The 22,431-nt window shown below is 41.2% G+C and overlaps 1 long non-coding RNA gene and 1 pseudogene across 1 annotated transcript; one reads left to right on the forward strand and one right to left on the reverse strand.

Annotated features, from left to right (window-relative positions):
- The first annotated feature begins 755 nt into the window (after positions 1-755).
- LOC141277914 (uncharacterized) lies at positions 756-10,372 on the forward strand. Its single transcript, XR_012329788.1, has 4 exons — positions 756-2,080; positions 2,308-2,394; positions 8,864-8,921; positions 9,223-10,372. It is a non-coding gene; the product is annotated as an uncharacterized lncRNA (long non-coding RNA).
- Positions 10,373-20,582: 10,210 nt separating this feature from the next.
- Positions 20,583-20,863, reverse strand: LOC109547499 (HIG1 domain family member 1A, mitochondrial pseudogene; annotated as a pseudogene).
- Between the last annotated feature and the right edge of the window lie 1,568 nt (positions 20,864-22,431).

Raw genomic sequence — 22,431 nt, forward strand, 5'->3', positions numbered from 1 at the left:
CATAAGGCATCCCTGGAGGTGTTTGGGGAGGTTGGAAAACTGGTGGGAGACTGTCCCAGAGCCCCTCCCTCTCTAGCTCAGCTCAAGTTCAAGGCTGAATCCAAGATAACCCTAGACATTGTGTCTGCGTGGAGGGGTCAAGTAAAGAAAAAAAGCATTCCCAAGCCTCTGTTCTGGCTTCATCCATACACCTCTCTTGGTTTATTAAAAGAGGCATTAAAGAAATTCTTTAAGTCCCATCACAATTGAGGATCCAGGCCAGCAAAGAGAATCTGAGATGCATTGTTTCGGAAGTAGGCAGGACCCCGGAAGGAGACAAGGCTCCGAGGCTCAGCTTCCTGGAGGGAACTGGGTGCATAAGCACAGCAGCAAGAATCAGACCGTGGGCTTGGGTAACTGGTGTTCTAAACAGCACTGCAAATAAAGCTGGCTAGAGGTTATGGTGACGTAACAGGCTTTCTCACTTTCCACTGTGTGACGTTGACTTCCAGAGATCTTAAGGGCACAGAGCTTCCTGGAGGTTATCACTGGAATCAAATCAGACTCCGAAAGTGCTAAGGGGACCAGATAGCAACGTTTATATCACAGTCTCAAGACAGCATTTGCACTGTGTATTACGTACCGCTAACCACACAGACAGAACCTCCTGTGGTCAGGATGCAACATTCTATGGACTGTATAATATTCTTCAAAAATGCACTTAATTCGAAGAATGACATACATTTAATAGAAATCAAACATAACGTTGAGCACATTGCAAGAGGGTCAATAAATACTCGTGACATGACATGTTTCCTACCACACAGGTTTGGCTCTTTTGCTGACATAGACAGGGACTTTATTGTCTCTCTCAAAGTAGTACTGCGTATCATTCAGTAAAATCACCCCATTTGTGAGAAAGAAAAAAGCCTAAGCCAGAAACCGAGAATCTGGACAGCATCCCAGAGCTAGTTAACGTTAGGGGAACGATCTGGTTGTAACCCAAGTCTCCTGCTCTTAGACCGCACAGATTATCTTGCAGGTAGGCAGAAGGAACAATGGCATCTTATTTTCACTTTTCTATATGAGCACGGACGTCTATATGCAATTTTCATGGAACCACCGGTGTGCATAAAAGAAAAATGTCATGCCATGTCTCTAGGACCCATCGAGACAGCTTTTTAGATAAACGGAGGCACATTTCCCAGAAAAACACAAATGAGCTGATGTAGAATTCAAACCCTGACTGAGCTGTACGTACACTGGGCTTAGTTTTGGGAACCTCTCCCCACTCCATCCCAACGTGCAACTCGCCGTCAAAGCCACCGGGACCTCAGACCCTCTGAGCTGCACCCGTGGGTTCTCCTCACTGGGCCTGCCCGGGGCGGTCAGACCCCCATCCAAGAGGCAACTGGCTTTCAGGGACCCACTGGAGGACCTGATGGCTCCACTGTCCCTCCGGGTGACGGTCTAGCCAAGAACCCCGGGAATGGCCCCCAGCACCCCCGGGAGGCTACGCTGTGGAACAGACGGACCCTCAGTGCCAGCAGCCGCCTCCGGGTAACCAAGATGTTCAAAATAGGGACACCTCACAACCAACCGTGGGGCTGCAATAGCCGGGGACGGGGGAGAGAGTGTGCCTGGGCCGGGAGGGGGCGGTGGCTGCGAATGAGATCCGGAAAGAGGGGTTTTTTAACCGGAAAATTCACTGTTATTTTGTCACCCTAGGATCTGGCGCCCGGAAGTGCCCGCACAGGTTTCGGGTGTCGGGGGCGGGCTCGCGGAGGCCCTGGGCTTCTCCTTCGGGGCCTTCTTGAGGCTCAGCCTCTAGCGATCCCTCCGGGGCTAGACGGACGCCCAGCCGGCTGCCGGCGCTCCGGACCCGGCGGACCCCAAACTTAAAGATGGTCCAGCTTCACGCCCGGGACGGACCCGGCGCGTCGGATGAAAAATGCGCTTCTTCCGCGGTAGCCGAGGCAACGCGAAAGTGGCTTCTCCACCGTCTCCCCCGCATTCCTTCACCCCGGGTCTGCGCCGCGCCGTGGGGGTCCTCGTGTGTGGTCTCGGGAATGCCCTCGCCCTGAATTCGCATCCTCGGCGGGTGAGTCTCCGAGCGCGCCCTCGCCGCGCGCCCCCGCCTCCCCGGCCCGAGCGCGCCTCTCCCCGCGCGCCCCCGCCTCCACGGCCCGAGCGCGCCCTCGCCGCGCGCCGCCGACGCCAGCAGCGCGGTGGCCCAGCGCGGCCGCTGCCTGTAGGGACCCTTCGCCCATGCGCCCAGGCGGCTGCGCCCCGGGCAAAGATTTGAAATCGCTCTGTGTTCTCTTCCAGCTCCTTCTGTGCCCGTATTTTCTTTTTATCAACAGAGCAATTGCTTCTCTGTTGCACTCTGCCTGCCTTCCCGGTGTTTTCTTTTTCGTAAGTACAGAACATTTTTTTTTGGTAACCATTTCCTCAACTGATATACTTTAGGGTGTAGTTGGCCCATAAAAAAAGCAATCACTGCGTTCGGTGGAGTCAGCTGGTTATCAAGGGAGAGAGAGGAAAAGCCGAAGCCTTGATTTTCCTTCTTGTTCAGCGGCGCTGGAACTCAGCGCCGATGACAGGCCTCTGCGAATTACAGGGAAATTCCGGTTCGAAAGTCTAAGAAAGGGCTACAAGAAAGGGCTTAGGTCCTTCAAAAACTAGTGGGAAGGAAGAAGGGCAAGATTTCCAACAGACTAATAATTACAGACCCCTGGGAATTACTTCCCTTTAGTCCTTTACTTTCAGGATTAATTAAAGGTATTCTTGCTGTAACGTTAACGTTTGTGACTCGCCATTATTTTTTAAAAATGAAAATAAACTTTGTTTACTTATTCTGTTTATGAAAAGAAGACATGCTCATTATTTTGCAAAACAGTCACCCTTAACCTCTAATCCTTAACTAATGACGGTATTTTTTTGTTTGTTTTTGTTTTTGGCTCGAAAAACAAAAGTTTTCTATGATATCTGCAATGAATGAGACATACTGTGATGTGGCTTGAAACGCCACAGACACGCGAAAGCACTTGTTGAAGTTTGATCAATGGTGACTCCATATGGCTAACTTGTTTCAAGGTGTTCAAATCTTAGTTTATTATTTCTCATTTAAAATTATCAGAAAATATTAGGGATGAAGGTGAGATATTGTACATTTTGTTTTCTGGCCGTTTTAGGCTAATAGGATGACGTGCAAAAACAGAGGATATAATGAACACTTGAAGTATTCGTTTGCCTTTTTTGAACTTCAGGAAAGATATATGTGTGAGATATATGTGGACTTACGTGCTTTTAATAAACACAATTGGAAAAGCAGTGACTTATAATAGTAAATCCATCAATGAGAGTAAATTACATGTATTAGTGTAGTAGCAGGATAATAAATAGATGATAAAAAGAGCAACTCCTACTTACCAATAGGTGTAAGTCCGTGCTTTAGAGATTCTTGTAAATCCCCAGTATCCGAATTAGAAGACATTGTTAATGAAATTATAGGCAGTCCTTTGGCTTAAAGCAGAAATCATTGAGCATAAGAAAAAGTGCAGCTTGTCAAATTTTGTAGCCTTGGGGAGGACACATCAGACTACAGTAACCCTTAGTGAAAGTTAAGAAAAAGCAAAAAACAAAAAAAATCCAAGAATCCAGAAAGTTACAAGCAAGTATTTCCCTGGACTCTGTACTTTTTCCAGCATTAGTGACCTGCTGTAAACAATGTATCCAGTTTCATGATGGTTTCTAATCAGAGGAATGGAAACTTTCGATAGGCTTGGACTAATCACATGACTCTATGCAGGTTGATAAGAGGACCCTGTTATAAAGTGACAGCAAAAGAGATAAGAACTTTCGGCAGATAATGGCAAACAAATGATTAACTCAGAAATGGAGAGGGGCAGTGCAGCTCAGAGAGTGGAAAGTTGTAAAACTGAGGGGTCAGAAGATCATACTTAGTGGATAAAACTCCAAACCAGCTTAAATCCACTAACTAAACTTAGGCTTGTGACATACCCCCTTGATGTCATCACCTCTTTGCATAGAGGAGGACAGACGTAGCTCTTCTGACCTCTGTAAATATATTTTAGATGATAACGTTGGCAGACATTCATTCTTTAAGTGATGACTAGGGATATGATTGACACTTTGAAGCACTAGTAGCATTACCAAGCTTGTGCTCATTTATTTATTCATGTTTTGTCAACCAGCTTTTTTATCATGCCTGTTCATTAGCTGAGGAGTTAACCTTAGCTTGTTTGTACATTGGTCAGTTGATTAAAAGGGCAGCCTATCTCTTTACCCCAATAAAGTAAAACTTATACTTTGAGGTTAATGCTGGCAAAATGATGAATGTAATACGTTTTCCATAATTTAAAAATTATCATTCTTTCCTTGAATCCATGGAAAAAATCTGGATTACTCCTGACCATGAAAGAACTATTACTCAAATGACCAAGGGTAGTTTTAGGCTCTTGTGAAATATCCCTGTTGTTCTTTAAAGTAATAAAGTCTGGATTCTTAGAGCAATGTATGCCTTTTCCTATGTTGTGGAACAACAGTTAGTTATTTTCTTGTATGTTTTGATTTTGCTAATGGAGCAAACTTTTTTTTTTTTAATTTTTTATTGGCCTGAGATCCTATTTGGAAAACCCAGAATGTTTATGTATAGCATTTTTTCCCATCAAAATTTTAATTTTTTTGGATTAGGTTTGACTGTGTATAATAGAAAAAGCAGAATGCCAGTGGTTTAAATAAGACATTTATTTATCTCTTGTAAAAGAAATTCAGAGGTAGTGATGGTACAGTGGCCCTACAAGGTTGTCCAGGACCTGGTTCTTTCCGTTTTACTCTCCTCTGTCTCTTGTCCTCATGTTCCAAAATGACTGCTAGAGGGCAGCCATCACTACCAGGAAGCAGTACAGAGGAAGGGAGAAAACACATATTCCTTTTCCAGGACATTTCCTGAAAGTACCATGTAAACACTTTGCTTACAGCTCACTAGGCAGAAATTTGACACATACCCACACTTAGCTGCAAGGGAGGCTGGGGAGTGAAGTATATAGCTGGGCAAGTGAATGTATATTTCAAACTAACAAGGATTGGGTAATTATAATCATCCACGTCGGTTCTTTGTTGTTAGTTCTTTAAACAGTCAAGCAATAATGTGGCATAATACCAGAAATGTACATAGGTAGATATTAGAGGACCTATGACCCTGAAAAGCAGCTATTCTCTTAAAAATTATAAGGCTCTAAAAGCTTTTTGCTTATGTGAATTATATCTATTAGTATTTATTTTATTCGACATTAAAATTGAGAAAGTAAAAAAATTATTATTTTTAAAATTTTTATTGGAGTATAGTTGATTTACAATGTTGTGTTAGTTTCAGGTGTACAGCAAAATGAATCAGTTTTATATATATATATCCATTCTAAAAAAGTATTATTTATAAATATATTAATTTGTAGTTATTAAAGTATATTACTATAAATAACACATTGAAAATTGAAAATAGCTGTTTTCCAAAACAAAATAATCCATAAAAAGTGACATTTTCAGAAGTCTTTTTAATGTCTAGCTTAATAGAAAGCTGGATTCTCACATCTCCTTCTGCATTCAGTCTTTAGTGATATGTTGTTTTGGCTGAAGTATATAAAAAACATGGGACTTCCCTGGTGGCGCAGTGGTTAAGAATCCACCTGCCAATGCAGGGGACACGGGTTTGAGCCCTGGTCCGGGAAGATCCCACATGCCGTGAAGAAACTAAGCCCGTGCGCCACAACTACTGAGCCTGCATTCTAGAGCCCGTGAGCCACAACTACTGAGCCCGTGTCACAACTACCGAGCCTGTGCTCTAGAGCCCGTGCTCTGCAACAAGAGAAGCCACCGCAATGAGAAGCCCGCGCACCGCAACGAAGAGTGGCCCCTGCTCGCCTCAACTAGAGAAAGCCTGCGCGCAACAATGAAGACCCAACACAGCCAAACATAAATAAAATTTTAAAATAATAATAATAAAAACATGGTCTTCAGAATATGAAGGCAGAAGAAAAGAGCAGTATTACAACAGCTTTTTCAGATAATTATGGATCTTTTTCTTTGATTCTACACCCAAATTCCACAAGTGATATCTTCTTCGTAGTTGAAATGTGGAATCTTTAACCAAATCTGTGAACATTTTGTCCTCTGTTGCACTAAAATTCATTGACCTTTTTTACACTTCAAATGCACCTTCTCCTGTGCATGATTTTATTACATCTTACACTGGTGATTTGGAAAAATATATGTTCATCAAATTTGGCAAATGTTCCAAATGTGGACAAATATCAAAACTTATACTCACTAATATCACCACTGATCTCATCAGAAGTCTTTAAATACTAGGAAGCTGTCCAACTCTCAGTGGAATATACAGATTTTCTAAAATCCAAATGTTCACTTGAAAGTCTGAGTTTTTTGTTTGTTTGTTTTTTTGTGGTACGCGGGCCTCTCACTGTTGTGGCCTCTCCCGTTGCGGAGCACAGGCTCCGGACGCGCAGGCTCAGCAGCCATGGCTCACGGGCCCAGCCACTCCGCGGCATGTGGGATCTTCCCGGACCGGGGCATGAACGCGTGTCCCCTGCATCAGCAGGCGGACTCTCAACCACTGCACCACCAGGGAAGCCCAAAAGTCTGAGTTTTATCAGTGAAAAAAGTACTATCACTTTTTTCCTTGAAGTAATAGGTTTACTTCGTATTCAAGAAATGTCTCCAAAATACCTATGTCTGAATAACCATAGTCTGTCAGCCATTCTCAAAATGTAAAAATAACATTTCATTAAAAAAGCTGCCACGTTCTTCAAGAGTAACATGGTTTTTTAAAATTGAAGTAGAGTTGATGTACAATGTCGTGTTAATTTCTGCTGTACAGCAAAGTGACTCAGTTATATGTGTACATATATATGTAAATATGTTCTTTCTTATATTCGTTTCCATTATGATTTATCCCAGGGCATTGAATATAGTTCCCTGTGCTCTACAGTAGGACCTTGTTGTCCATCCTTTCTATAAGAGTAGTGTGTTAATAATTTTTTACCAGCCAACTCATATATGGAATCCACGATTGTTCTGGTCAGAGAATACAATGTTTGGAATTTTTTATAAAACAAAATGGTCTGTTGGGACTTCCCTGGTGGTCCAGTGGTTGGGACTTCGCGCTTTCACTGCCGAGCACGAGGGTTCAATCCCTGGTCGGGGAATTAAGATCCTGCAAGCTGCGTCCTAATTGCATTTTCATGAAATTGGGGGTATGGAAGAGATCTGAGTGGAGTTAAAATAGATAATATCTTCTTCTGTTAAATATTATGAGCCATATTCCCCCCCAAAAGTTTGAAAAGAAAGCACATTGGAATTTCTTCTGTGAACAGAAACTTTTCCTGGTCTCCTCAACCTCCGCATCCTAACCAGGGCTGCCTGTTCCGAACAGGTTGTGGAAAGATTTTTGGAACTCGGAAGAGCTGGATGCTCCCCGTAGGGACCTGAGATTCAGGTTGTTTTTATGACTTTTCTTGTCTTCGAGATAAATGTCAAGATTATTTCAAAATATAATTCTCTACACCTCAGGGTTACTCCTTTAGGGGAGTAAAGTTAGGAAACTCAACACCATGTGATCCAGCAATCCCACTCCTGGGCATGTATCCGGAAGAAACTATAATTCAAAAAGATGCACGCACCCCAAAGTTCATAGCAGCACTCTTCACAATAGCCAGGACATGGAAGCAACCTAAATGCCCATCGACAGATGAATGGATAAAGAAGATGTGGTGGAGCTTCCCTGGTGGCGCAGTGGTTGAGAATCTGCCTGCTAATGCAGGGGACACGGGTTCGAGCCCTGGTCTGGGAGGATCCCACATGCCGTGGAGCAACTAGGCCCGTGAGCCACAACTACTGAGCCTGCGCGTCTGGAGCCTGTGCTCCGCAATAAGAGAGGCCGCGATAGTAAGAGGCCCGCGCACCGCGATGAAGAGTGGCTCCCGCTTGCCACAACTAGAGAAAGACCTCGCACAGAAACGAAGACCCAACACAGCCATAAATGAATAAATAAATTAATTAATAAACTCCTACCCCCAACATCTTGTAAAAAAAAAAAAGATGTGGTACATATATACAATGAAATAGTCCTTAGCCGTAAAAAAGAATGAAATAACGCCATTTGCAGCAACATGGATGGACCTAGAGTTGATCATACTAAGTGAAGTAAGTCAGACAAAGACAAATACTATATGATATCATTTATATGTGGAATCTAAAACATGATGCAAACAAACTTATCTATGACAGAAACAGACTCACAGACATAGAGAACAGACTTGAACACATTATAACCTAATTAGATCAGTTGTTTAAATCAAAATGTTAATAAGGCTAAAGTCCAAGTTTTAAAGTTTTATAAATGGAAAAATTCTTTGCAGGATCAGATGGACACCTAGTATTGCTAGCTAACACTCACAGACTTGGGCCTTAGTTAGGAAGGGATCAGTACAATACACTGCTGTGCAGTTGATAAGAACAAAGTGACCTTTTCTGAAAATTTTGCTTGGATAGGGATACTGGGTAAGTTGGAATATAAATTTATGACACTAGCTAATTTTCATGTTAAAATTGAAATTTTATTTTATTCTTTTAGGTTTCTGGAAGAGAATCTTTCTCAATCAGTGACTAAAGCCCATGTATCAATATTTTCAAACCTTTATGTGCTTTTAAACAATATTAACATTGATGCTTCTTTTTTTAACTTAATTTTTATTTTATATTATAGTCGATTTACAATGTTGTGTTAGTTTCAGGTGTACAGCAAAGTGATTCAGTTATACATATACATAATTCCATTCTTTTTCAGGTTCTTTCCCCATATAAGTTATTACAAGAATATTGAGTAGAGTTCCCTGTGCTATATGGTAGGTTCTTGTTGATTATTTATTTTATATATAGTAGTGTGGATGCTTTTTTTAAACCAAGTAAATGGGGTGCGTATGTATGTGTACGGATCATTTATAACTGAATATGTGGACGTTGGTTGCAACATAATTTCACACGTCATATACTGTAATAGATTAAGCAGTCATTGTCTGAAGAGTCACATTATAGAATTCATTATCCCTCCTTTTTTTCTTTGTTGTTTACTCTGATTACTGTTATGTTTTCATTTCTCCTCTTGCTTCATGTTATTTTGGTTGCAATGTTGGAATACTGCATCAGAAAGATATGGTTGGAATACTGCATCGGAAAGATAAAAGTGCTATATGGGAAGACCAGTTAGAAGAGAAATGAGAATAAAGGAAGACCTCTCACCTCCTCCCTCTCTGCCGCGTTTTAGCTGTGTTGCTGGCTCCCAGCCCTGCTGGATGTACACTCTCCTCTGTGTCCGGTTTGGGTGGCGTGGGGCCTGGGTGACTCCTGGAAATCAGGGTGAGAATTGGCAGTGGCCATGCCTGTGGTCCAGAGGTGGCATTTGATAAACATGCCGTTGTTTTCTCTGAGCTTTAAGCTCTTGTGTACACTCTACTTTGCATGAATACATTAGGTATTATTTACTTAGATTACTTTTTTTTTCTTTTAAATATATCATGGATTTCAAAATATGATTCTTATTGAAACCAATGATTTCTTCTCTAATTTTCAGATAGAAACCCAGAAGGAGCATATATTTTTGCAGGCATATTTTACACCTGTAACTGCTTTGGAAGATGTAAGTCTTCTTTCACACGTGCCTGAGTGTCGGACACACATTTGTTAAGGCTTTACATATTATTCAACCCATCAAATAGTCTTGCCCATCAAATCCTCCCAACACGCTGGCTGTTCACCTAATTGTCTTTACCTGAAAAACCATGCAGTTGTGGTTGGTGAACGCAGCCTATCTGAGCAGGAGAGCACATTATAAGATCATGGTCGCCATGAAGGTAGTAGTTAAGCATCTGGGATTTGGGGTCAGAAAATTCACAATTGCCATACTCGCTTTGTTCCCTACTCAGGGGCAAAGCAATGCTTGACCTCTCTGAGCATTAGAGTCTTCAAGTAAAAATGACAAAAATTATGGAATCCGATAGTGTTTGTTGTGAGAAGTAAATGAGCTCATATATAGAAAGTGCCCAATACGTATTTTGATGTCATTAAAAACCAGTATGGACCGTGTGACTTGGGTTCTTGGGTGAGAGACTCATCTTCCATAATGGAATTTTGGAAAACATATGCAAGTTTCTTCGTTTGTATTTTGTTTTTGACACCAGTTCTTAGTTTAGTCACATACTACTTGACACCCTATAGAAGACCTCCCATGATTTATAGTTTAATAGTATTATGTAGTGCTTTGCTTTCTCTTCCTTTTTTGTGTATGGCTAATAAAACGTGGAACAATAAAAAAGATTGGATTTCATTCTTCGTTACATGCTTTTGATTAGACAGAATTATTTACAAAATATACAAAAAATGTTAAAGGATGATAGCATTACTGGGTTCCTAATAACTCCCACCAGAACCTTTAAAACATACTATTTGCTATTTGTCACTCTTATTCACGTTCCTGTAGAACTTACTGGCATGTGGAGGAAACGTTGCATTAATGAGTTACTTTGGTCTTTTGAAGCTTATCTAGGGGGCTAATTGAATAGAAATAGATACTCAGTACTTTGTGAGAAATGAACATATTTTTGTGAAAGAAAGGCTGGAATAACATTCACATGTGATATGAATAACAGGTGCTCGGAACTCAGCCCCACAGATGGTTAATGAACAATTTAGGTTCCAACCGGGCTGGGGGAAAAGCACAAAAGAAATTACAACCTCAATTTTTAGTAATTATTTTTCCCAATCAAGGCAGTCTAACCACTTCCTTTTGGTGAATGTGGGCATTTAATCACCTTCATTACCCCACCGAACTCAGATACCACCACAGAGCACACTTACAGTGACTCACATGTACAAGGATACGTGTTTATAATGATAAAACATTATTTGCTAACTGATTTCAGAAAAGATTTGTAAATGATTGACAGATAACTAATGACTCCTAGGCATCTTTGCCAAAATCCAGAAAGCGTTCGGTAATGTCATCTGAGCCCGTACTGCATGAGGATGTTGAAGTTCAGTTAATGAATTACAGTCACTGTAAACCTCCTGAATACACTCTTCCAAGGCGTTATGACATATCTGTTAGGAATGGATATTCTTGTGAAGTCGGATTTCTGGTCAGCACCGTGCATAAGCATATACCAGAAAGACCCTGTGGGTATGTTTATACTTGGATTTATTAAGAACAAGCACCCGAAATGACTCATCATTCAAATGGACTGATTGCAGCAGATATTGGGGAGTTTACAGAGGACTTAGAAGAAGAACCAGTTAGTTTTTGCCAAACCATGGCTTACTGGGGCGTTTTTGCTGATACCCTTTACTAACAATGCCATTTGTTACTGATTTCATTGAAGACCTGGGCTAGCACTGGCACTGAATAAATAAATAATCAGCTTCTTTAACAACCCCCAAGCCCCAAATTATATAAGATGATGGGGTGGCAGATCTGGAAAAATAACGACTATGTAAAGATTTCTTTTCATTCTTTTTAATAGCTGTGAGAAGTGTGGCACCTGGCAGGAAAGATAAGTTACTTTTACACAGTACTATTATGGCCAGGTAAATATTACTCACTTTTTATAGCACTAATAATTAAACAGAGGCTTAGTCAATCTTTCAGCAATTGAAATATTTAAGACTTTATTCTTCTGTAGGCTTGTGTTGAGTTCCCCACGTTTATCACAATCTGTGATTTGACTTATGGTTCATATCTTTATTTAGAGTAAATGAAATAAACTCAGTGCCATTTTGTTTCCATTTAAGGCCTTTTAAAACATTTAGGCAAATAACTAAATTATCTAAACTGTTTTTAAAAGAGGGATCTGTAGAGCATCCAAAGTGATTTCCCTAGGAGTTGCATAGTAATTCTTTTCTAAAAATCATGGAGCCACAAAATATATCTCAGACGTGCTTAATTCATGCAACTGAAGGTTATGTATTACCTGACATTATCTCGTAGACCACATGAATAAAACACTTTTTCGAGTAATAAGTGTTCCTCTAGAATGGAATATTTTATATGGTTAAATCTTATATGGGGACATATAACTCAATCTTGATTACGTTTCAGTTATTCTAATAGACATCGTTTTATTGTTTTTTTTTTTTGCCCTCTCAATCCTTTGTGAAAAAAAATGTTTAATCAAAAATGATAAAGTGGAATTTAAAAATATCTATTCCTTAAACAGTTTCTCAACACAGCAATCTGTGATTAGTCAAAACATCAATCATCAATCTACTGACTGTAATAAAATAATAGCATAAATGCACATTACATTTTGGGGAAGGAAAGATAAAACCAAAAAAGAAAGGACTAATTGAAAAAAAACTGAAGATACTTAGAAAGGTCATCTTATACTATATGAAACTGAGAAAAACAAAAATGAGTTTCAAAGAGGTAGGCATACTTTCTACCTGTTATTTTTATTTCCATGAAAATAGCAAGTTATACCCTCAAGCATAATTTATTTGGATACTAATGTATTTTAGATTTTTCAAGTTCTTTTACATGTCCCAGAAAGCCACAAACCATCCAAGTTTTCTATTTTATGCTAATAATTAAGAGAAAAAAGAGTTGATATTACAGGTAAATAAAAAAATTGAAATTGTTGTGAGATTTCAATTATCTATTCTCTCTTTCATTAACTTCCATTACCACCCAAATTTAAATGTGCTGTTTTTAAATTTAGTGACATTTTTGGCCTTTATTATGATCTTAAAGCTTTATTCATATTAATTATATAATATTAATATTAGAATAGATATGATATTTAGAACAGTTGTTACTAGATATGTGATTTTTGACTACTTTTTCGACCTCTCTTTACCTCTATAGCCTCATGTATCATTTCTCCATTTACTGAGCACATACTATATGCCAGGCACTCTGTGAAGTGCCTCACATATGCTCTATCATTTAATCCTAAAACTAATTATTATGAATTAAATGATATATATGCCTGGCACACAGTAGTTGTTCAAGAAACATCAGCTGACCATATTAGTATTGACGGCTGGGAAGATTTACACTAGGGAAATGCAAAGACCTTTAAACATAGAACTGGTAATGCATGATGTCCTTAAATGATGTAAATATATATACATATCAACAAATCATAAGTGCAGATCCAATTCATCGTGTCCCAAATGGAACTCATTATCTTTCATTTCAAATGTTTCAAATGCCATTTTTTTTTTTTTTGGATGAATGACACCACCAAATGGCTAAATCGGAAATTTGGGTACCATTCTAAAAATCTCCCTTTGATTTACTTGCTGTGTCTATTCAGTTGCCAGCTTAGTTCATTCTGTTTCAATAACATCCCTCCATGGCATCCCGTCCTCTGGTTCTGTCATCGCCTTGGCTTCCGACATCCACACCGGACAGCTCACGGGCTTTGAGGCAGAGGGACTTGAGGTCTGGTCTGGGCACATCTTTGATTAACATGGTGACCCTTGGTGAATTCTGTGTTCCCTTTAACTCTGTTTTCTCAGTGTGGGTGCAGCATGAACCACGACTCCTGAGATGGTGGGAAGGTTAGATGAGAACTCGCGGGGCAGGTGTAGCCTGATGACTGATACACACAGGCCCCTCATCATTTCTCCTTTTGATCCTTTCTGTCACCTCCCGAGGGTTCCTTGTCTTGCTTTGGCTTTTCTAGTCTTTTCACACACTCCTGCTTAACGAATTTTAAAAAATTGAATAATGATTCTGCTGCTTAAAATTCTTCAGTGGTTTGCCATACTCTTTTTTTATCTATATAAATGTATTTATTTTTGGCTGTGTTGGGTCTTCGTTGCTGCGTGCGGGCTTTCTCTAGTTGCGGCCGGGGGCGGGGGGGCTACTCATCGTTGAGGTGCGCAGGCTTCTCATTGCGGTGGCTTCTCTTGTTGCAGAGCACGGGCTCTAAGTGTGCGGGCTTCAGTATTTGTGGCTTGCGAGCTTTAGCGCGCAGGCTCAATAGTTATGGCACAGGGGCTTAGTTGCTCCGCGGCATGTGGGATCTTCCCGGACCGGGGCCCGAACGCTTGTCCCCTGCACTGGCAGGCGGATTCTTAACCACTGCACCACCAAGGAAGCCCTGCCATACTCTTTAGGATAAAAAGTTCATACTGTTTAAGTTTATTACACAAGACCCTTTAGGATCTGACCTTTTTTTTTTTAACTTCTCTGATCTATCTTCTCCCCCACTTTCTCATTCATTCTGTACTCTACCTATAAGAACTACTTGTCAAGTCTCAAAACATCACAGTGTTTCATGCCTCTCTCTGTTCACTCATCTCTTCGTTTGTTCATTTATCCATCCATCTGCTTCATCAGCTAAAAGGTACAAGAGGCTATAATGGTGCTGGGGATAAAGAGTCAACCTCACGAGGTTCGATTTGGTGGAAGAGAGAAAAGAGGAGAGTTCATTATCAGAGCTTAGGGTGCTGGGGGTACGCAGGTGTCCCTAATCCATCTTGGGAGAGATGAACAGCAAGCATCCTGGAGGAAGTGGGGCTGGAGGATCCTTGAGGATCCAGAGTGAGCCGAGTGACAAGGGGGCTCCTGAGAGGAAGCAGTTCACACCAGCCATGGAAGCATGAGATGTGGCGTGCTCGGGGCCCTAACCCCATTCCACAGGAGCAAAGCCTGGCCTGAGTTTAACATATGTCCTTGGAGTCTGGAAACATGCAAACAGAGAGAACGGCCAACAATTGGGGATGGCTGAATAAATGATACTATCTCCACTTCACTGGCTACAATGCAACCATTGAAAAAAAAAAAAAGCTAAGCAGAGCCCTCATTGGATGGCTTGGAGGGATTCCTGTGAAGTATTTATGGCTGCATGGGCAAAGCAAGGTAATTGTATGCATGGGAGAACCAAGCAAAAGAGAAGAAAAGATGATAGAGGCGTGTGATCACATTTATGCGTTTAGGTAAAAATCTGTGTACATGTAGATATGTATACAAATAAAATAAAGAGATTAAAGCAACTTAGAAAATGCAGTCAAGTATAAAGGGAAGATATACAAATCACCTGTAATCCTGACATCCTGAGCTCTTAAAGCTCTGAAATATTTTCTTCTAATCTTTTCCTATGTATTTAAGGATTTAAATACAGACAAATTTGGTATCATATTGTATATATTGTTTTATGTTCTGCCCTTTAAAAAATTATTTATAACAACCCTTGCTTAATAGATATTACAACGTTTATTTCATTTTATTTATTTATTTTTTCCAGCATGTGGGATCTTAGTTCCCCAACCAAGGATCGAACACGTGCCCCCTGCATTAAGAGCATGGAGTCTTAACCACTGGACCACCAGGGAAGTCCCTATATTCTGCCCTTTTAAACATCTGCGTTATATGATCAATATTTTTCCATCCCATTATATTTTTTCTAAATCATGATTTTTAATTTCTGGCTGTGGTTCCTTTAGATTGCTCTTTTGTAATTTATCGTTCTCTTGTTGGACATTCAGTGTTCATTCATTAATTTTCCTGATTTAAATAACATTGACCTTGTCACTTATTAGCTGTGTGACCATGGACAGCTTAATCTTTTTGTGCCTCAGTAAAATGGAAATAGTAATAGTATAGGGTTGTTATAAAGAGCAAAATGGGGACTTCCCTGGTGGCGCAGTGGTTAAGACTCTGCGTTTGCAATGCAGGTGGCCCAGGTTTGATCCCTGGCCAGGGAACTAGATCCTGCATGCATGCTGCAACTAAGAGTCCGCATGCCACAACTAAGAGTCCACATGCCACAACTAAGGAGCCTGCCTGCCACAACTGAGGAGCCTGGCACAACCAAATAAATATTAAAAAAAAAAGAGTAAAATGACTTAAAATGCATTTCCTTGTAAGTGAGGCTGGCACAAAGAAAGTACTCAATAAACACTCTTTGTTTTTTCATTTGTTTGTTTTTGTTTTATTTTCTTTTTTAAAAGCTCTCTCTTTGGAAGCTGTCAGAAGCAGCATATGAAAATTTCTTCTCTTCTAGACTGAAGATGACAGTGCCTCCCTCAGACCACTGTGTGAATATTAAACAAAATGTTCCAAGTGGTTAATGTGATACCTGACACCCCACAGACCCATAGTCCACTTTCCCTGGGTGTTTTCAAGTCTCCATAAAATGTTCAGATGGTGCCCAGCGTATATTCTATTATATATTGTATGCTATGTTATTATCTATATTATATCTTATATATAGGACTTATGTCTCTGTACTGTGATGGCTTATTTTCTCTTTTGTTTGTGAAGAGGTGAGTCCTTTTTCTGTCTGTCCCCACCTCCCGACACAAGGATTATATGCTGTGGGCACTCAGTGAATGTCTGGGGAAGGAAGAGTATTGAGAAAGAAGATCTAAGATGAAGGTTATTTGAGAGAACAGGAAAGAAAAAAACAAAAGAAAAATGATCAGGGGGGACTTCCCTGGTGGTGCAGTGGTTAAGAATCTGCCTGCCAATGCAGGAGACATGGGTTCAAGCCCTGGTCCAGGAAGATCCCACATGCTGCGGAGCAACTAAGCCAATGCACCACAGCTACTGAGTCTGCGCACTAGAGCCCGCGAGCCACAACTACTGAGCTTGCATGCCACAACTGCTGAGCCCGTGCGCCTAGAGCCCGTGCTTCACAACGAGAAGCCACTGCAATGAGAAGCCCGCGCACCTCAATGAAGAGTAGCCCCCGCTCGCCGCAACTAGAGAAAGTCCACACACAGCAACAAAGACCCAACGCAGCCCCCCCAAAATAATAAATAAATAAATTAATTAAAAAATGATCATGGGAAGTGGGATTAAATGTTAGGGAAATGGAGAAGGTGAAAAAAGGGAAGATAGTGTGAAGATATGGTGAGGGTCTTGGTAGTGTGAACTGGGGCTGATCACTTGGGGAAACAATCAGAGTGAGGAGACTCTGGCTAGCAGGGTGCAGGGTTGGCTACAGTACACAATTAACTGCTAACTTTTGGGTCCCCGCTCTGTGGCAGGCACGGGGCTAAGTTGTAGTACAGGTTGTCTCACTGACTCATTTCAGGCACGCTGGGGACTTCCCTGGTGGTCCAGTGGGTAAGACTCTGCACTCCCAATGCAGGGGGCCCATGTTCGATCCCTGGTCAGAGAACTAGATCCCGCCTGCACGCTGCACTAAGAAGTCCGCGTGCCGCAACTAAAGATCCTGAACGCCACAATTAAGACCTGGCACAGCCAAAGTAAATAAATAATTCTTTAAAAAGCACCCGGTATTAGGTAAATGCTTTTAATTCCTCCATGAGGGAATTATCTCCCAGAACTGTTTTCAGAATGAGGGAACTGGGGATTCCCTAGTGGTCCAGTGGTTAGGACTCTGTGCTTTCACTGCCGAGGGCCTGGGTTCAGTCCCTGGTCGGGGAGCTAAGATCTATAAGCTGCGTGGCACAGCAAAAAACAAATTAAAAATGAATGAGAAAACTGCCCAAATGTCCATCAGCAGATGAACGGATACAGCGAATGTGGTACATATATACAATGGAATATTACTCAGCCATAACAAAGAATGAAATAATGCCATTTGCAGCAACATGGACGCAGCTAGAGTTGTCATACTGAGTGAAGTGAGTCAGAAAGAGAAAGACAAATATCATATGGTATCACTTAAATGTGGAATCTAAAAAAAAAAGATACAAATGAACTTATTTACAAAACAGAAACAGACTCACAGACATAGAAAACAAACTTATGGTTACGAAAGGGGAAACGGGAGAGAGGGATAAATTAGGAGTTTGGGATTGACGTATACACACTACTATATATAAAATAGATAACCAACAAGGACCTACTGTACAGCACAGGGAACTATACTCAGTATCTTGTAATAATCTATGAGGAAAAAGAATGTAAAAAAGAACATATAGATATATCTGAATCACTGTGCTGTGCACTTGACGCTAACACCACATTGTAAATACTTCAATGAAAGAAAAAAGAATGAGGAAACTGGGGATTTGTGAAGCTAAATTATTTGCCCAGGGTCAACCAGCTAAGGAATGGAGGTGCAATTCGCAGGTCTGTCTGGCCCCAGAGCCTGGGCATTCATCGCTCTGCTTTCCCCAATCCTTTACGGAGCTCGGACCAGACCTGGCTTCAGTGCTTCTCCAGTAAGGTCAAGTGTGTCCCGTCAGTCACCATGGTAAATTACACAGCCAGCCTGGCTCTCAGTATTCTTTTCCGTTAATAGTTTGGCATATGGTCGTTGACATTCTTATGGCGCTCCCCAGTGATCTGTGAAGAGACAGAGGCTTGTAGTAGGAAACCAAACGAAGGTCAGGATGTCCCCCGAGAGATGGCAGAAAGAGCCTGGTCTCAGAGGACCAAGTGGAAGGTACACTGTGGTCACGTCCCTCTGCATCCGTAGCCGTGCCGCTTGCCCTGCCTGGGTTATGAGTCATCAATGAAAAGACAAGAAAATTGAGTACAATGAGTAGACCCAGGACAGGAGGCAGTATTTTTCTGTACTCAGTGGTGGAGGGGTAGCACAACGTTGGTTCAACAGACAGGGAGACATGAATAGCAAAACCAGAACCGATTTTAGTTTTGAACAGGGATATGAACCTGGAAACCTTCAACGCTTGAGAAGCTAAAGGCTAAAACACTTGAGAATATATTTTTTAAAATCCCAAACATGTGAGCTTCAAGAAAGCCACAGCTAAGATGCCAGAAATGAAAAAATCGCTTAAAAAAAAAAAAGACCAGAGCTTTTAGTCTGAGGACACCAGGCTTTCTAGCTGCATTTCAGTCCATTTTGATAGGGTAATTGCAGCAGAACCAGAAATAACTACACATTCCTCCTGGCCCTGATTCTGCATCTCTTAGTTCTGAATTCTGAGTTGGACATACAATTTTTAGGGGCTTATCAGAGCTTGCAGTGCTCCCATTTCTGATATGATTGGAGTTTAGATTCTTGCAAAGAGGCTACCGAACTGGAGGAAAATTTGAGGAATGTTTTCCCCTTTTCATTTAGTTCATCAGAAATAAAGACACTTTTACATTCTCCCAAATTTAGTTTCAGGAACGGGTTACCATGGTTGGTTTGGGTTGCCTGACGCTAATCACTGAGATTTGGGGTGTCAACGAGAGCGAATGATTTGAACAATTAACGTTGATTTTCTTTTCATAATAATGACTAAGTTCCATACTTCGTAATGTGGGATGGATGCCAGGTTTTACTTCCAATTTGACTGTCTTATAAACTTGAGGCATTTGACGAATATTTTAAAGTGATTTTGGCCTGCACCATGGATAAAGGCCACACTTCTGTAGTCTGTACGGCCCCAAGTATTTTTTAAAAATAATTTTTATTGGCGTATGGTTGCTTTACAATGTTGTGTTAGTTTCAGGTGTACAACAAAGTGAACCAGTTATACATATACATATATCCACTCTTTTTTAGTTTCTTTTCCCATATAGGTCATTACAGAGTATTGAGTAGAGTTCTCTGTACTATGCAGTAGGTCCTTGTTGGTTATCTGTTTTATTTACATATATATAGTAGTGTGTATATCTCAATCCCAATCTCCCAAGTTATCCCTCCCCCACCAAATATTTTTCATACAAAGTTTATTGAAGGGATGTTAAAAGTCATCTTTTATGTAAGTAAAAGAATAGGCCATTCTTACAATTAAAACAATAGATGAAAATATATCCTGAATCCATCATTAAGCAACTCATATCTCTCCCCCAATCCCTCTCCTTCTCACTCTCTTTCTCCAGGTCTATCTCTAGGTTATTTTATTTTATTTTAGTTTTTTATTTTTAAAAAGTATGTTTCATTTACCTTGGCATTAGCACTTAAAATACACACTTCTATTTCAAAATGCCATTTAAAAATTATTCTACTATATCAGCAGCAAACTATAATTCTGCAACTACAAAAGATCTAAACGGGGATCCACAGTTAAGTTATTCTCCTGTTTACAGCTGTGATTCTGAAACAGATACTACTTCAAAGCAGCTGTTACCAGCTCTTTAGGTTTGGTTTAAAAACACACACATAGTTGCCGGGAGGTTTATAATGTTGTATTCCGTGCACTGCTCTGAAAGCGTTCTGCAAGAGCCAGCCAGCCCTTAAAAACAGTACTCAGTCCACAAGGCAGTCAGAAAGAGTTAAATTAAGTGGGGTAGATAGGACTCCTCCATTACATCAAAAGCATAGGACATTCTGCAGCAACTGGGAGCATGTTGTCCTCTTCACAACTAATTTTATCAGAAGAGTTTAAGAAGGTGGACATTGTACGACTATCGAGTGCATTTAAAAGTGACATGTTTTTGTGTTCATCTGACTCCCCTGAATGACCTAGCTAGTGAACTAGTCACCAGGCAAATCAAGCCTGCAAGAAAGGGAGCCAATATTCCAATTACCATGTTATTGTCCGACCCACAGAATTTATTTTCAACATAAACGTATAACCTCAATATGAGATGTCTAACTAAAGCAAGCACCAAGACCAAGACAGCATCTCCTCTTCTAAGGTTTAGGTTTTGCCCAGAATTCTCAATACATGGAATAGCCCATACCAAGAGCCGTCGCTCCCACAACAAAGCCTTGGGCTGCCACGTGCATGTGGATCAGGTGAACAGACATTTAGTATTGCCCCTGCTCTTCAGTTTATATAATCCATATGCGACGATTGCCGCAAAACCTGCCATTCCAATGGGGACAAATGGTGCCTCTCTAGCTTTTCGGATAAGTTTAGATCCCTGATCTTCATCATATGAAGAAAGAGAATCATCTGTGTCACTTGACATAGTGATTGAAGCATCTTCAGACAATGACAAGATGTCGCAGGCTCCAATCGGCTTCTCTCTAGATTATTTTAAAAAGGCATTGCTTTCCCCTTGGTTTAGTGAAGCTGCAAGTAATAGAAAGCCCAGCCTGAACTGCTTCAAGAATAAGGAAAATATGGTCTCTCTCCCATCATAAGAGAGTCAGCGATGGGGCCACTCCAGGGCTGGGTCACTCATGGCTCGGTGATGTCACCAGGGCCCCGGTTCTCTCTGTCTCCGCCGTTGCCAACATGATGCCCTCTCCTCTGGTAGCGTCATTGTTGCCAGGGGGGCGCAGCCATCCCGGGAATCACACTGGACAAAAAAACAAGATCCAGTGCATGAGATGAGGGTGTCCTGTTTTCTAGCTTTCCGTCAGGAAAGAAATCCTCCCAGTAACATGCCAGCAGATTCCCCTCCATGTTGTGGGTGAGATCCTGGTCACAAGCCCGTCCCTAAACCCATCCCTGGTGGCGTGGCCATGAGAATATTCAGGACTTAGCCTTGAGCTGAGCTCACAATGGGGTCACTTTTCCAGTGGGGAGAAATGAAGGTTCTGTTGACAAGGAAGCAGGAGAGAATGGACAGGGTAAGCAATGCATACTGTCAGCCCTGTCCCTGAAGTTTTGTTCTCTTCCTACCTTCTTGAGCACCTGTGCACACTAGCCACCATTAATTTCACATATATAGGCAAGACACAGTTTGCAAAGGGAGAATGGAACAGTCTGTGAGGCGGCGGGGGGGTGGGGATTTAACACTGTGACTCGGAAAGGAGGTGGGAGACGTGCCCACGGATCAGAGACGCGGGTTACTGAGTAGGTCACACTAACTGACACACCACCATTTCCTACCCCACTGAATTAAGATCGGATGTCCAAGAGGTACGAGCCTTGAGAACCAAAGATGAGCTTCAGGCCATACAGAAGCTTGGACGTTTCCTGTTTCCCCTGGGATTTTTATGTTGGTGATACAGAGCTGTAGAATTTGCCATCAATTCACGGACTTGGGCAGTCATTATCAGGATGTACAGCTACTGTGCAGAACAAAACCAAAATCGGGCTCATTGAAACATCCACCGGGAGGCTGGCAGAGAGTAGACCAAAATGTACGTGGTGCTTTTATAGAAATGAGCTCACTTGAGTATTCCTGTCCTATCTTCTATCTCACTCATTATAGCAAACATTCGAGTACTAATTACTATGTCCAGACACTGGTACATACACTTTATATCAATTATTTGTTCAACAGCCCTGCGAGGTAAGAGCCACAATCGTTCCCATTCTAAAGACCAAGACTGACCCACGGTGAGTTTGTGTGATTTGCACAAGGTTGAAGCGATTGTAAATGAGAGGAACTGTGATCCCGTGGTTTTTGCACTGAGCCACGACACCCACTGTCTCTTTAGGAGGCTTGAACCTGCCACTGATGCCACTTGGATAAGTTTTTGTCTTATCAGGGATTTCATTTAACCTCAATACAGGAGAATATTAACACATGCTTTGACCATTTGTTTCCTCACTAGCGCTTTATTTGTTTTGTTTTCTGTCTTT

Source organism: Tursiops truncatus, chromosome 1, assembly GCF_011762595.2.
Source record: "Tursiops truncatus isolate mTurTru1 chromosome 1, mTurTru1.mat.Y, whole genome shotgun sequence".
In the NCBI taxonomy this organism is placed as follows: domain Eukaryota; kingdom Metazoa; phylum Chordata; class Mammalia; order Artiodactyla; family Delphinidae; genus Tursiops; species Tursiops truncatus.